Consider the following 9,265-nt stretch of genomic DNA (forward strand, 5'->3'; position numbering starts at 1 on the left):
AAAGGTCCTGGGTTCAAATCTGATCTCAGACACTGCCTAGTTATGTGACCCTGGACAAGTCACTTAATCCCAATTGCCTTTACCATTCTTCTGCCTAACTACAGATTCTATGACAGTGGTGGGGCGGAGTCAAGATGGTGCCTTAGAAACAGCAAAAGTTGAATCCTCTGTGACTACCCTTCAACACCAATCAAAACAAAGCCCTTCAAAAAAGACAAAAATCCAAATCCAATTAACAAAACAGAGTCACAGGACTCTCCTGCTCCATTCAACTTAAAAAGTACATAGAGAAGGTTGAGTTCTTGGAGATAAGGGAAAGAAGGAAAGTATCAACACCCCTCCCCCACCTACTGCAAGGAGACTTGCTGTGGGACTCAGGCTGGTTGATGGTGGAATCTCAAGGTGAGGGCTGCAACTAAAGAGTGCCTTGGTGCCACCACTTAAGGTTCGGGGCTCTGACCACAGCTGGCAGGGAGGCAGTTGGTAAAGAGGAGCAGTGGGGAGAGGCAGTTAGTTGCTGCCTTTAGCAGCCACACCTTCACTTTGGGTCTCTGCAGGCAGCTGGGGAGGATTTGGACTCAAGGTACATTAGCTCTGCAGGTCAGCTCAACTGGCCTAATTCAGTATACCAGCAGAGCAGAGAAGAAGCCTCCAGAGGGCAGAAAAGCTCAAACTCACAGAACCAACTAACAACCAGAGGAGCATGTGTACAGCCCATGGGGGGGGGGGGGGGGGGAATGAGTAAACAACAGAAGGAAAAAAAAAGAAATTTCAACTGAAAGCTTCTATTCAGAAAAAGAACAAAGAACAGATGGAACAGAGGAGGACCAAGGAACATTAAGCAAAACCTCAAAAACTCCAGCAAACTGGACTCGGGCTCTAGAAGAGCTCAAAAGCCAAAATAAGACAGGTTGAAGAAAATTGGGAAAAGAATTAAAAAACAAAATAGGTCATCTGGAAACAAGAAAATAGTACCTTGAAAGCCAGAATTGACCAGCTCAAAAATGAGCCAAAAAAATTTAAAGACAAAGAGAATAATTTACAAAGAAAAATATATCAAAATGAATAGATTCTCTGACAGAATGTAAGGTTTTTAAGAAGGAGAGTAAACCTTTTTTAAAAAAAAAACAATTCAGCAGTCTTTTTGCTTTTTAATTTAATAATCTCCACTTTAATTATCAGAATTTCTACTCTGTTATTTACTGGAAGATTTCTGAGCTGTTAAATTTTTTTTTTAAGTTTTTTACTGATTTGTTCTCTCAAGTCAATAAACATTTATTAAGTGTCTATGTTCAAGGCACTAGCCAAGGGTTGAATAAACAAAGAAAGGAAAAAGATAGTCCCTATCTTCAAGGAGCTCACAATCTAATTGGGAAAAACAACGGATAAAAATTAGTTGAAAAACAGCAGGGAAGGGGTGCACAAAGTCCTGAAGGCAAGTGGAAAAGGTTACATGGCTGCCCTGGGAGTTCTCCAATGTCCAATTCTCAATTTTTCCATTAAGAGGAAAAGAAGGCCCCCAAGCATGGGAATACTAAGGAAGAATAAGTTTCAAAGTTGATGTGAGTTTCTGGAGAACAGATTATAAAGTTCAGGAGAGCAGTTGCAATAATTTAGATATAAAACTTTCTCTTCAGAATTATTTTCATTGCATCTGATATATTTTGGTATATTTTCACATGATTATCACTTTGATATTTTCTACTCTTTTTCTAATTTGTTTTAACTCATTAATTCTTTAAAATTATTTTGTCTCTACTTTTTAATTCTTTAAGGGTCTTTCATATTACAAAATTATAAAGGATATGTTTAATATTTCTGCTTTTCTATATTTTTATGAGATGTAAGGTCAATTTTTGTAATAATGCAAAAATGTCATGTGCAACTAAGAACATGTAAAGCCTTTTCTATTCCCATTATCTTTTTTGCTAGGAATTGCTGGGAATCTGTCATCTCTAAGTTTTCTAATGTTCTATTTAGGTCCTTAACTTCTTTATTATCCCTTTTATCATCCCTTGTTTAAATTTGTTAGTTCTAAAAGGTATATATTAAGCTTTCCCAATATTATACTTTTATTATACTAGTTCTTACAAATTCAATTAACTTTTAAATATTTTGATATTTTATTTATATATATGTGTGTGTGTATATATATATCATGTCTGACTCTCATGACTCATTTGGGGTTTTCTTGGCAAAGATGCTGAAGTGGTGGCCATTCCATTCTTCATTGTGTGAAATCATGGCTGTTATTACTGCATTTTTTTAGTTTAGCTGAGGCAAAGCAGGTCTTAGCTCTTCATTATAACTATATTTGAATTTCGATGTTTGAAAATGTTTCTTTCAAACATAAGTCAAATTTTGCTTTCTAGTTTATTATGCTATCCTTCTCCATTTTATGAGTTCATCATATTAACAGCTATGACTAACTGTTTTCTTATATCCTATCTTACTTTTTCCTCAACTCCCTCTTTACAAATGAGAACATGGTAGTAGAAAGAGTGTCTGACAATTATAATCTTCTAAAGGAAAGCGTTTCCTCTTTGTGGTAGCTCTTCTCCTTACCCTGCTTCTTTTGATACCAAGTTTTAGTTTTTCTTACTTTCCCTTTATTCCCTTTTTCACATTCTTCCCTTTAGCAATGGAGCTAATTTTACTTATGACTATTCCCTTATCTATTCCATCCTCCATCTTAGACCCTTCCCTTTTTACTCCTTCCTTGATCTTGTGCTTGTCCCTGTTCTTTAGGATTACATATATCTTTAAGTAACTTAAAGAATGGAACAATGGTCCAAAATATACCAAAATATTCACAATAATATTCTTTATAGTAGAAAAATGATGGAAATAAAACAGGTAATGAACCAACAGGCAATTAATATGATGTGAAAATAATGGGAAAATTACTATGCATTTAGAAATAAGGAATATGAGGAATCTGGAAGAACAGAGGTCTATGACCTAATTAGAGCAAAATAAGCATAATCAAGAGAATATGTTTGATAACTATGACAGTAGAAATGAAAAGATCAATGAAAAGAAGTCAAATTCTGAGTGCCTGAAAAAACAGTAACACTCCTGGGAACCAGATAAAGAAATAGACTCCATAAGAGACAAGCAGGACATAATTCTATTCATAAGAAGTTTCAATGGAGGTGGGAGAGCTGAAATGACAGAATGTAAAGAAAAATATCAGTGGCAATAACACTTTTTAAAAATTTAGTCTTGATGTAAAATAATACTTCCTTATAATTAAAACTATCTAAAAGTGAAAGAGTATGAATGGCAATCAGTTCTGTCTCACTAAAAGTCTTTTTTTTTTTTAACCCTTACCTTCCATCTTGGAGTCAATACTGTGTATTGGCTCCAAGGTAGAAGAGTGGTAAAGGTATAGGCAATGGGGGTCAAGTGACTTTTCCAGGGTCACACAGCCGGGAAGTGTCTGAAGCCAGATTTGAACCCAGGACCTCCCTGACTGAAAGTCTTTTGGTAAAAGTTAGATGCATATTTATAGGCATATTACAAAGAAGATTCTTGTTAAACTACTAGTTCGACACAATTAAAAATGCATTCATTACAAATATATGTCAGTCAAGTCTCTTCAATCAAGTAACTTACCTTCTTTCTAATTATTTAGACTACAGTGACTCTTAGATTCCCAATTATGAGATTCTGTGATTTTTATAAAGGAAGTCCTCATTAAGAAGATGCCACAAGATTTCAGAGAAGAAGGTTGTTTAACAATAGGATGATGCAATAAGGGAGCTACTTCTTTAACAATAGTTGTTTCTATGTCTGGGATGGTTTAGGTGTAAGGACTAAAGACTAAAGCAATAAAGGATTGCTAATTCATAAAAGAAATAGTTCCAAACCTCAGTTAACAATGGGTCTATGTTTTGTTTTTACCTTGATTCATTATTATTTTCAAAACCAAGAAGCAAAGTTAAGTGTGAGGAAGGCCAAGAGTCCCTAATCCCAAAAGCAAGAATCTTTCATCTTCTCTCATTCTCATGGAAGCAGACTATGTACAGATGAAATCTAACCACCTCTGATTTAAAACATATTTGACTTGTTTCATTCAACTTGTAGTGATACATCTGAACTGATTAATCTATACACTTACTCAGTTCTAATCTAGTAAATGAAGTCTATAACCAAAAGGTGGCATTTAACAACATAATAATTATGAAGCTAAACAGCCCATATATGACTTTAAAAGATCAGTTAATTTTAAAAAGCAACTAAGCAGTCCTGGTTCAATGTTGCCACCTGGTGGGCAGCTTAGGGTGCTATCTTATTGAATTGATAATTACTATTACAGTTCTAGTTATGCCAGGGACTAAATGGAGTTCTATGAGGGAGCTGGCTGCTCCTAGGGAAGGTCTCTTCTCTTTTCACTTTCACTTTCTTGGGGGTGGGAGGGAGCACCTAGTTGAGGTACAGAAATGGGGCAGGGAGAAAGAGACACACACACACACACATCTATCAGGTTTTCCCTTATATTCGCAGTTCTAGAATATGTCTTGGAATGTATCCCCCACCAATATGGGAGTCTTATTGTATTCCACTCAGTTTGGGAAAATGGACATAAATCATTCTTTCTGTGCATCTTTTATTCTGGTTCACTGCTTATGTTGTTAGCTGAATAAGTCTACCTATGTGGTACACAAAAGTAAATTCTTTAACCTCGTCCCCTACTTTTGAATGTTAACTTGGTATCTTGAAAATTTTCTTTCCCTGTCTTCTAATCGCAATTCATCTTATTTCTAAAACCAGAAACAACAAACAACCCTAATCATGACTGAAAAATATAAAAGGAATGCCAGTGATACATATGAATTTAGGCAAAGGAAAGTAAATTGTGGAGTGAAAGAAGATAAAATAATCAGAGACATTGAATGCTACAGAAAACAAAAATACCCATAACCAATGATGACACACAAGAGAAGAGAAAATGAATACACCTATTTTCTAATGAAAAAGAAGTGAGAAGTGAGGCATAGGCTGGGGTACTTCACACATTGTAAGAAACAGTCTATATTGGCTGTTTTTGCTTAATTGTTTTCCTTTGTTGAAAGGGAAGGTTCCAATTTGGATGGGTAGGTAAGAAATAACCAGGATGAAAAGGCAAAAAACATAAATAAAATATATTTAAAACTTCTTTTTTAAGTACTTTGGCTATAACTCCCAATCCTGACTCAGAAAAAATGAGAACAGAGTCTTCATTGCTTTTGTTGGAGGTGGGGACTAAGGGTGTAAATTGCTGCATATAATGTTTATTTTGCTTAACTATTTTTTCTTCCTTTGGTATAAGGGAAGGCTCAAAGCTTAGGCTAGTAGTAGGGTTCAGCAGAAATGACCGAGATATAAAAACAAAAGTTTTTATCAACAGAATTTTTTTTAATGTGATTTCCCTTCAACACCAGTATTTAGAAGAACTAAAACACTGTTATTTAAATTATATAACATATATAAAATCATTTTCTATGGGTTAATTACTAACATTGGAATAATGTATTTTCTAAACTATTCTTCCTTCAAAATACAACATATTTCATCCATATTATTTAATTCAACAAACATTTAATCAATAATTACTATGTGTAAGTCACCCAAACTAGTATAGGGATTTCAAAGGCAAGTCTTTGCCCTCGAGGCACATTGCATTGTGGATAAAATGGGCTCTTGTGGAATAATCCAGGGTATATAAGAATGGATAACATTGTTCCTATTTATAAAAACATATTCCTACCTAGGGATTCTATAGCTTCTTCTCAATTCTCCTTGACCTCTCTATGTTGTGACACAATTGAAACTCCTTTCCTCATGGGTTTTTTTTTTAAATTTTTTAAACCCTTAACTTCTGTGTATTGACTTATAGGTAGAAGATTGGTTAAGGGTAAGCAATGGGGGTCAAGTGACTTGCCCAGGGTCACACAGCTGGGAAGTGTCTGAGGCCAGATTTGAACCTAGGACCTCCTGTCTCTAGGCCTGGCTCTCAATCCACTGAGCTACCCAGCTGCCCCCATGGGTTTTTATTACATTACACTTTGCTGGTTCTTCTGTTTAACTATTCCATCTCAAGTTCTGCTGCTATTTTTTTATCATCATATCATGTCCTCTAACTATATATTCATCAAGGCTCTGTCCTAAGATCTTCTCTTTTCTTCCTAAATTTACTTGATGATCTCATCAGTTTCCCTCTGAATCAATTTTTATCTGTAAGCAAATGACTTCAGGGTGAATATCCCAGGCTCCCACAGCTCTAGACCTCACATCATAAACTGTGTATGGAACCAAATGGTCTCTTAAGGTTCTTTTCGCCCCTATTTTTATAATTTGAACATCAGGGGATGACCTGTACACATCTCAAACTAAACACATCCCAAATGGAAATTTCTTTCTCCAAAAAACTCTCTTCTGAATTTTCCTATTCCTACCAAGGATACCACCACCTTTCCAGTCACCAAGGTTCTTCTTCATTACTCACACTCAATTCATATAACTCAAGTTGTCACATCTCATCAATTTCTATCTCCATGCTATCTCTTGCATACATCCCTTTCATTTCATTTGTATGATTAGATCAGGACTGTACCACTTCTCAACTAAACTCCTATTTAATCTCTCTACCTTACCACACAATGACAAATATGATTCTCCTAAAGAACAAATATGACCCTGCTCTTCAAATTTCAGTGGTTCCCTATTACTTTCAAGATCAAATATGAACTCAGTTTGAAAGTTAAAGTTCTTCACAAAGTGACTCTTTCTTACCTTTCCAGTCTCCTTAAACATTATAAGCTCCTTGAGGTCAGGGATCATGTTTTTACCTTTTATATCTCTAACACTTAGAAGAAGTGCTTGGCAAACAGTATATGCATAATATATGTTTGCTAACTATTGATTGACATTATAACCTACATGTCATCTATGGTCTAACCATATCCAACACACATAATGACTTCTTTTCTTCTTTGTCCTAATTGTTTCCATATGGATAATGTACTCCTCACACCTACTCTAGCTTACTTCAAGATTCAGTTGAAGTGCCACCTTCTACATGAAGCATTTCCTGATATCCCAAAGGACTGGTGGGTTCTATCCAAAACTATCCTGCACTAAATGTGTGTGTGTGCATGTATGAGTACACACATGTCTCTCCTTGAATAAAATAAAAGCTCCTTGAGGGCAGAGAATGTTACACTTTTGTCTTTGTATCTCTAGTTCATTACCACATGGAAGGATGAGGAGGTTTTAACAAATGTTTGTTGATTGAGTAAATGATTAATCAATGAGTTCCAACAAAAAAATGACATGTAAATAAACTTTTGGATACAGCCCATTCTCAAGTTAGAATCTGGTTTTTCTGGGAACCAGGATCTTAGCTGTGGAAGAGATAGCTAATAGATACAAGGCAGTCTTTAACAAAAATACGAATACATTTCAGGACCATTAAAAAAATTGATGAGGTTTGGTACAAAAACCCCAACAATCAACAAAAGGAAATAAAACATGACTACCTAGATTCAGGAGATAAAGCAATAGCACCAATTTTCTGAAAGCAGCAGATGAAGACTGGGTTGGCACTTTATTTTTCTGACACTGCCCTAAAAAACTTTATTTAATTCAGGCTAAATCAAGTTGATGAGTTACAAAAAGTTTATATACATATACAATTACATCATCTAAAACTAGGTAAAATAATCATAAAAGTTGTTTATTTTCATGTAAGATTATACAGATGTCTTGTTTTTAGTGATAATGGCTGCCTTCTTACTTTCTGATTTTTTTTAGTTCTCAGTTGCAAATTGGGATAATAATACCTCATAGGGTTGTTGTGAGGTTCAAATTAAATGATTTATTTGAAACTTTAGAGCATTATTTCATTGCCAACTATTGATGCTTCTGCTCTTCTTCCTACTAAAAGGAAAAAAAACATTGAGGATGGTTTAGCCCCCAACAACCTTCAATCATAAATGTACTCAAGCTGACTTAGATAAATCAGCCATCACTTAGAGTGAGGATGTTACCTACAAACTGACCTGAAAACATACAATCACTGAATTAAAATGTGTGGTTTTTCTCTATCATTTAGCTATGAGACTAGGGCTACTGTTAAGTGATGAAGAATATAATGTTAACAGAAGTTAATAACATTGTCTTGAATATAAGTTAAGTTTCTATCAAACAAGAAAAAACTTAAACCAGTATTTCTAATGACTTAAATCAAAGTTAAATAAATGCTTCCCAAGTGCTTATTATACATTATATATTTTTTACAAAAACTGATAACATTTTCATCTATGATTATATAAAGCTCATTTAAGTAGGCACTTAGGTTAAAGGGGAAGAGAGCTTGCCTCTAAACATGCAATGTAAAAGGGTAGGGCAATGTGAGAGATGAATTAATTTTTCAATTCAAAGACATCTGGAAACCTTTTGGGAAGTATAAGGAAGGAAGAAAAAAAATGTTTGAATAGTTTCATAGAAATTAGAAGGTCTCAACAGTCTGAAATTGAAGATATGACTAAAGGGTTTCAGGAAAGGTAGACAAATTTTTTTGAAGTTAGTTTTACATTGCTGCATTCAGGTCTCACAAATATTTCACTGATATAATATTTCAAAGAAAGAAAATAAATGAAGGCTGAAAATGGTCTTTACCATGTGCCAATGGAATACCTCAATAATCATTGCTCAGAAAATGAAGTACCCTTCCCAGAACCCAGAGAATTAGCTTTTAGAATACTGCCAAAAGCAGAATCCATCCTGAACACCAACCTGATAAAACTGTAATCATTATATTGGCTGGCACCACACCAAGAACTGTGACCTGTACTTGGGCTCTCAGTCTTCAGTCCACCCAGCCAGTGACAAGCACACTCCCAGGCCCAGCTGTATTCCCAGCCCCACTGAGAAGAGGATGAAGCAAGTGATTGCTCCCTCCCTCTCCTCACTTCCACTAGTCCCAGAGACCCAAAGGGAGGTGCAAGTCCCAAAGGAGCACTCACTTGCATGTTTGTCCGCCAGGGCAATCAGGGTGCTTGAGATGTCTCTCCTTCTGTAGAAACACACCACCTTGGCCTCCACATTCCCATTGGCTGTCTGTAATGGTGAAGGCACATGTGGGTTTGAGAAACACAAAACAGAAAATGCCAACTAAGTCATTAACTCTCTCCAAGAAATTGTGCTATACTGACCTGAGACAATCCTGAGATTAGCAAGTCCAAAGTACATCCAATGTGCCCAAGAACACAAGCTTTCT

At 35.5% G+C, this 9,265-nt stretch overlaps 1 protein-coding gene across 1 annotated transcript in view; it reads right to left on the minus strand.

Moving 5' to 3' along the window:
• Positions 1 to 9,045, minus strand: part of MTA1 (metastasis associated 1) — a 138,245-nt gene extending 129,200 nt beyond the window's left edge. Inside the window, exon 1 of the mRNA XM_044664721.1 lies at positions 9,012 to 9,045. The gene's annotated coding sequence lies outside the window, so the exon portion shown is untranslated. The remainder of the gene's footprint in view (positions 1 to 9,011) is intronic.
• Positions 9,046 to 9,265: the final 220 nt, after the last annotated feature.

This window comes from Gracilinanus agilis, chromosome 2, assembly GCF_016433145.1.
Source record: "Gracilinanus agilis isolate LMUSP501 chromosome 2, AgileGrace, whole genome shotgun sequence".
NCBI lineage: Eukaryota > Metazoa > Chordata > Mammalia > Didelphimorphia > Didelphidae > Gracilinanus > Gracilinanus agilis.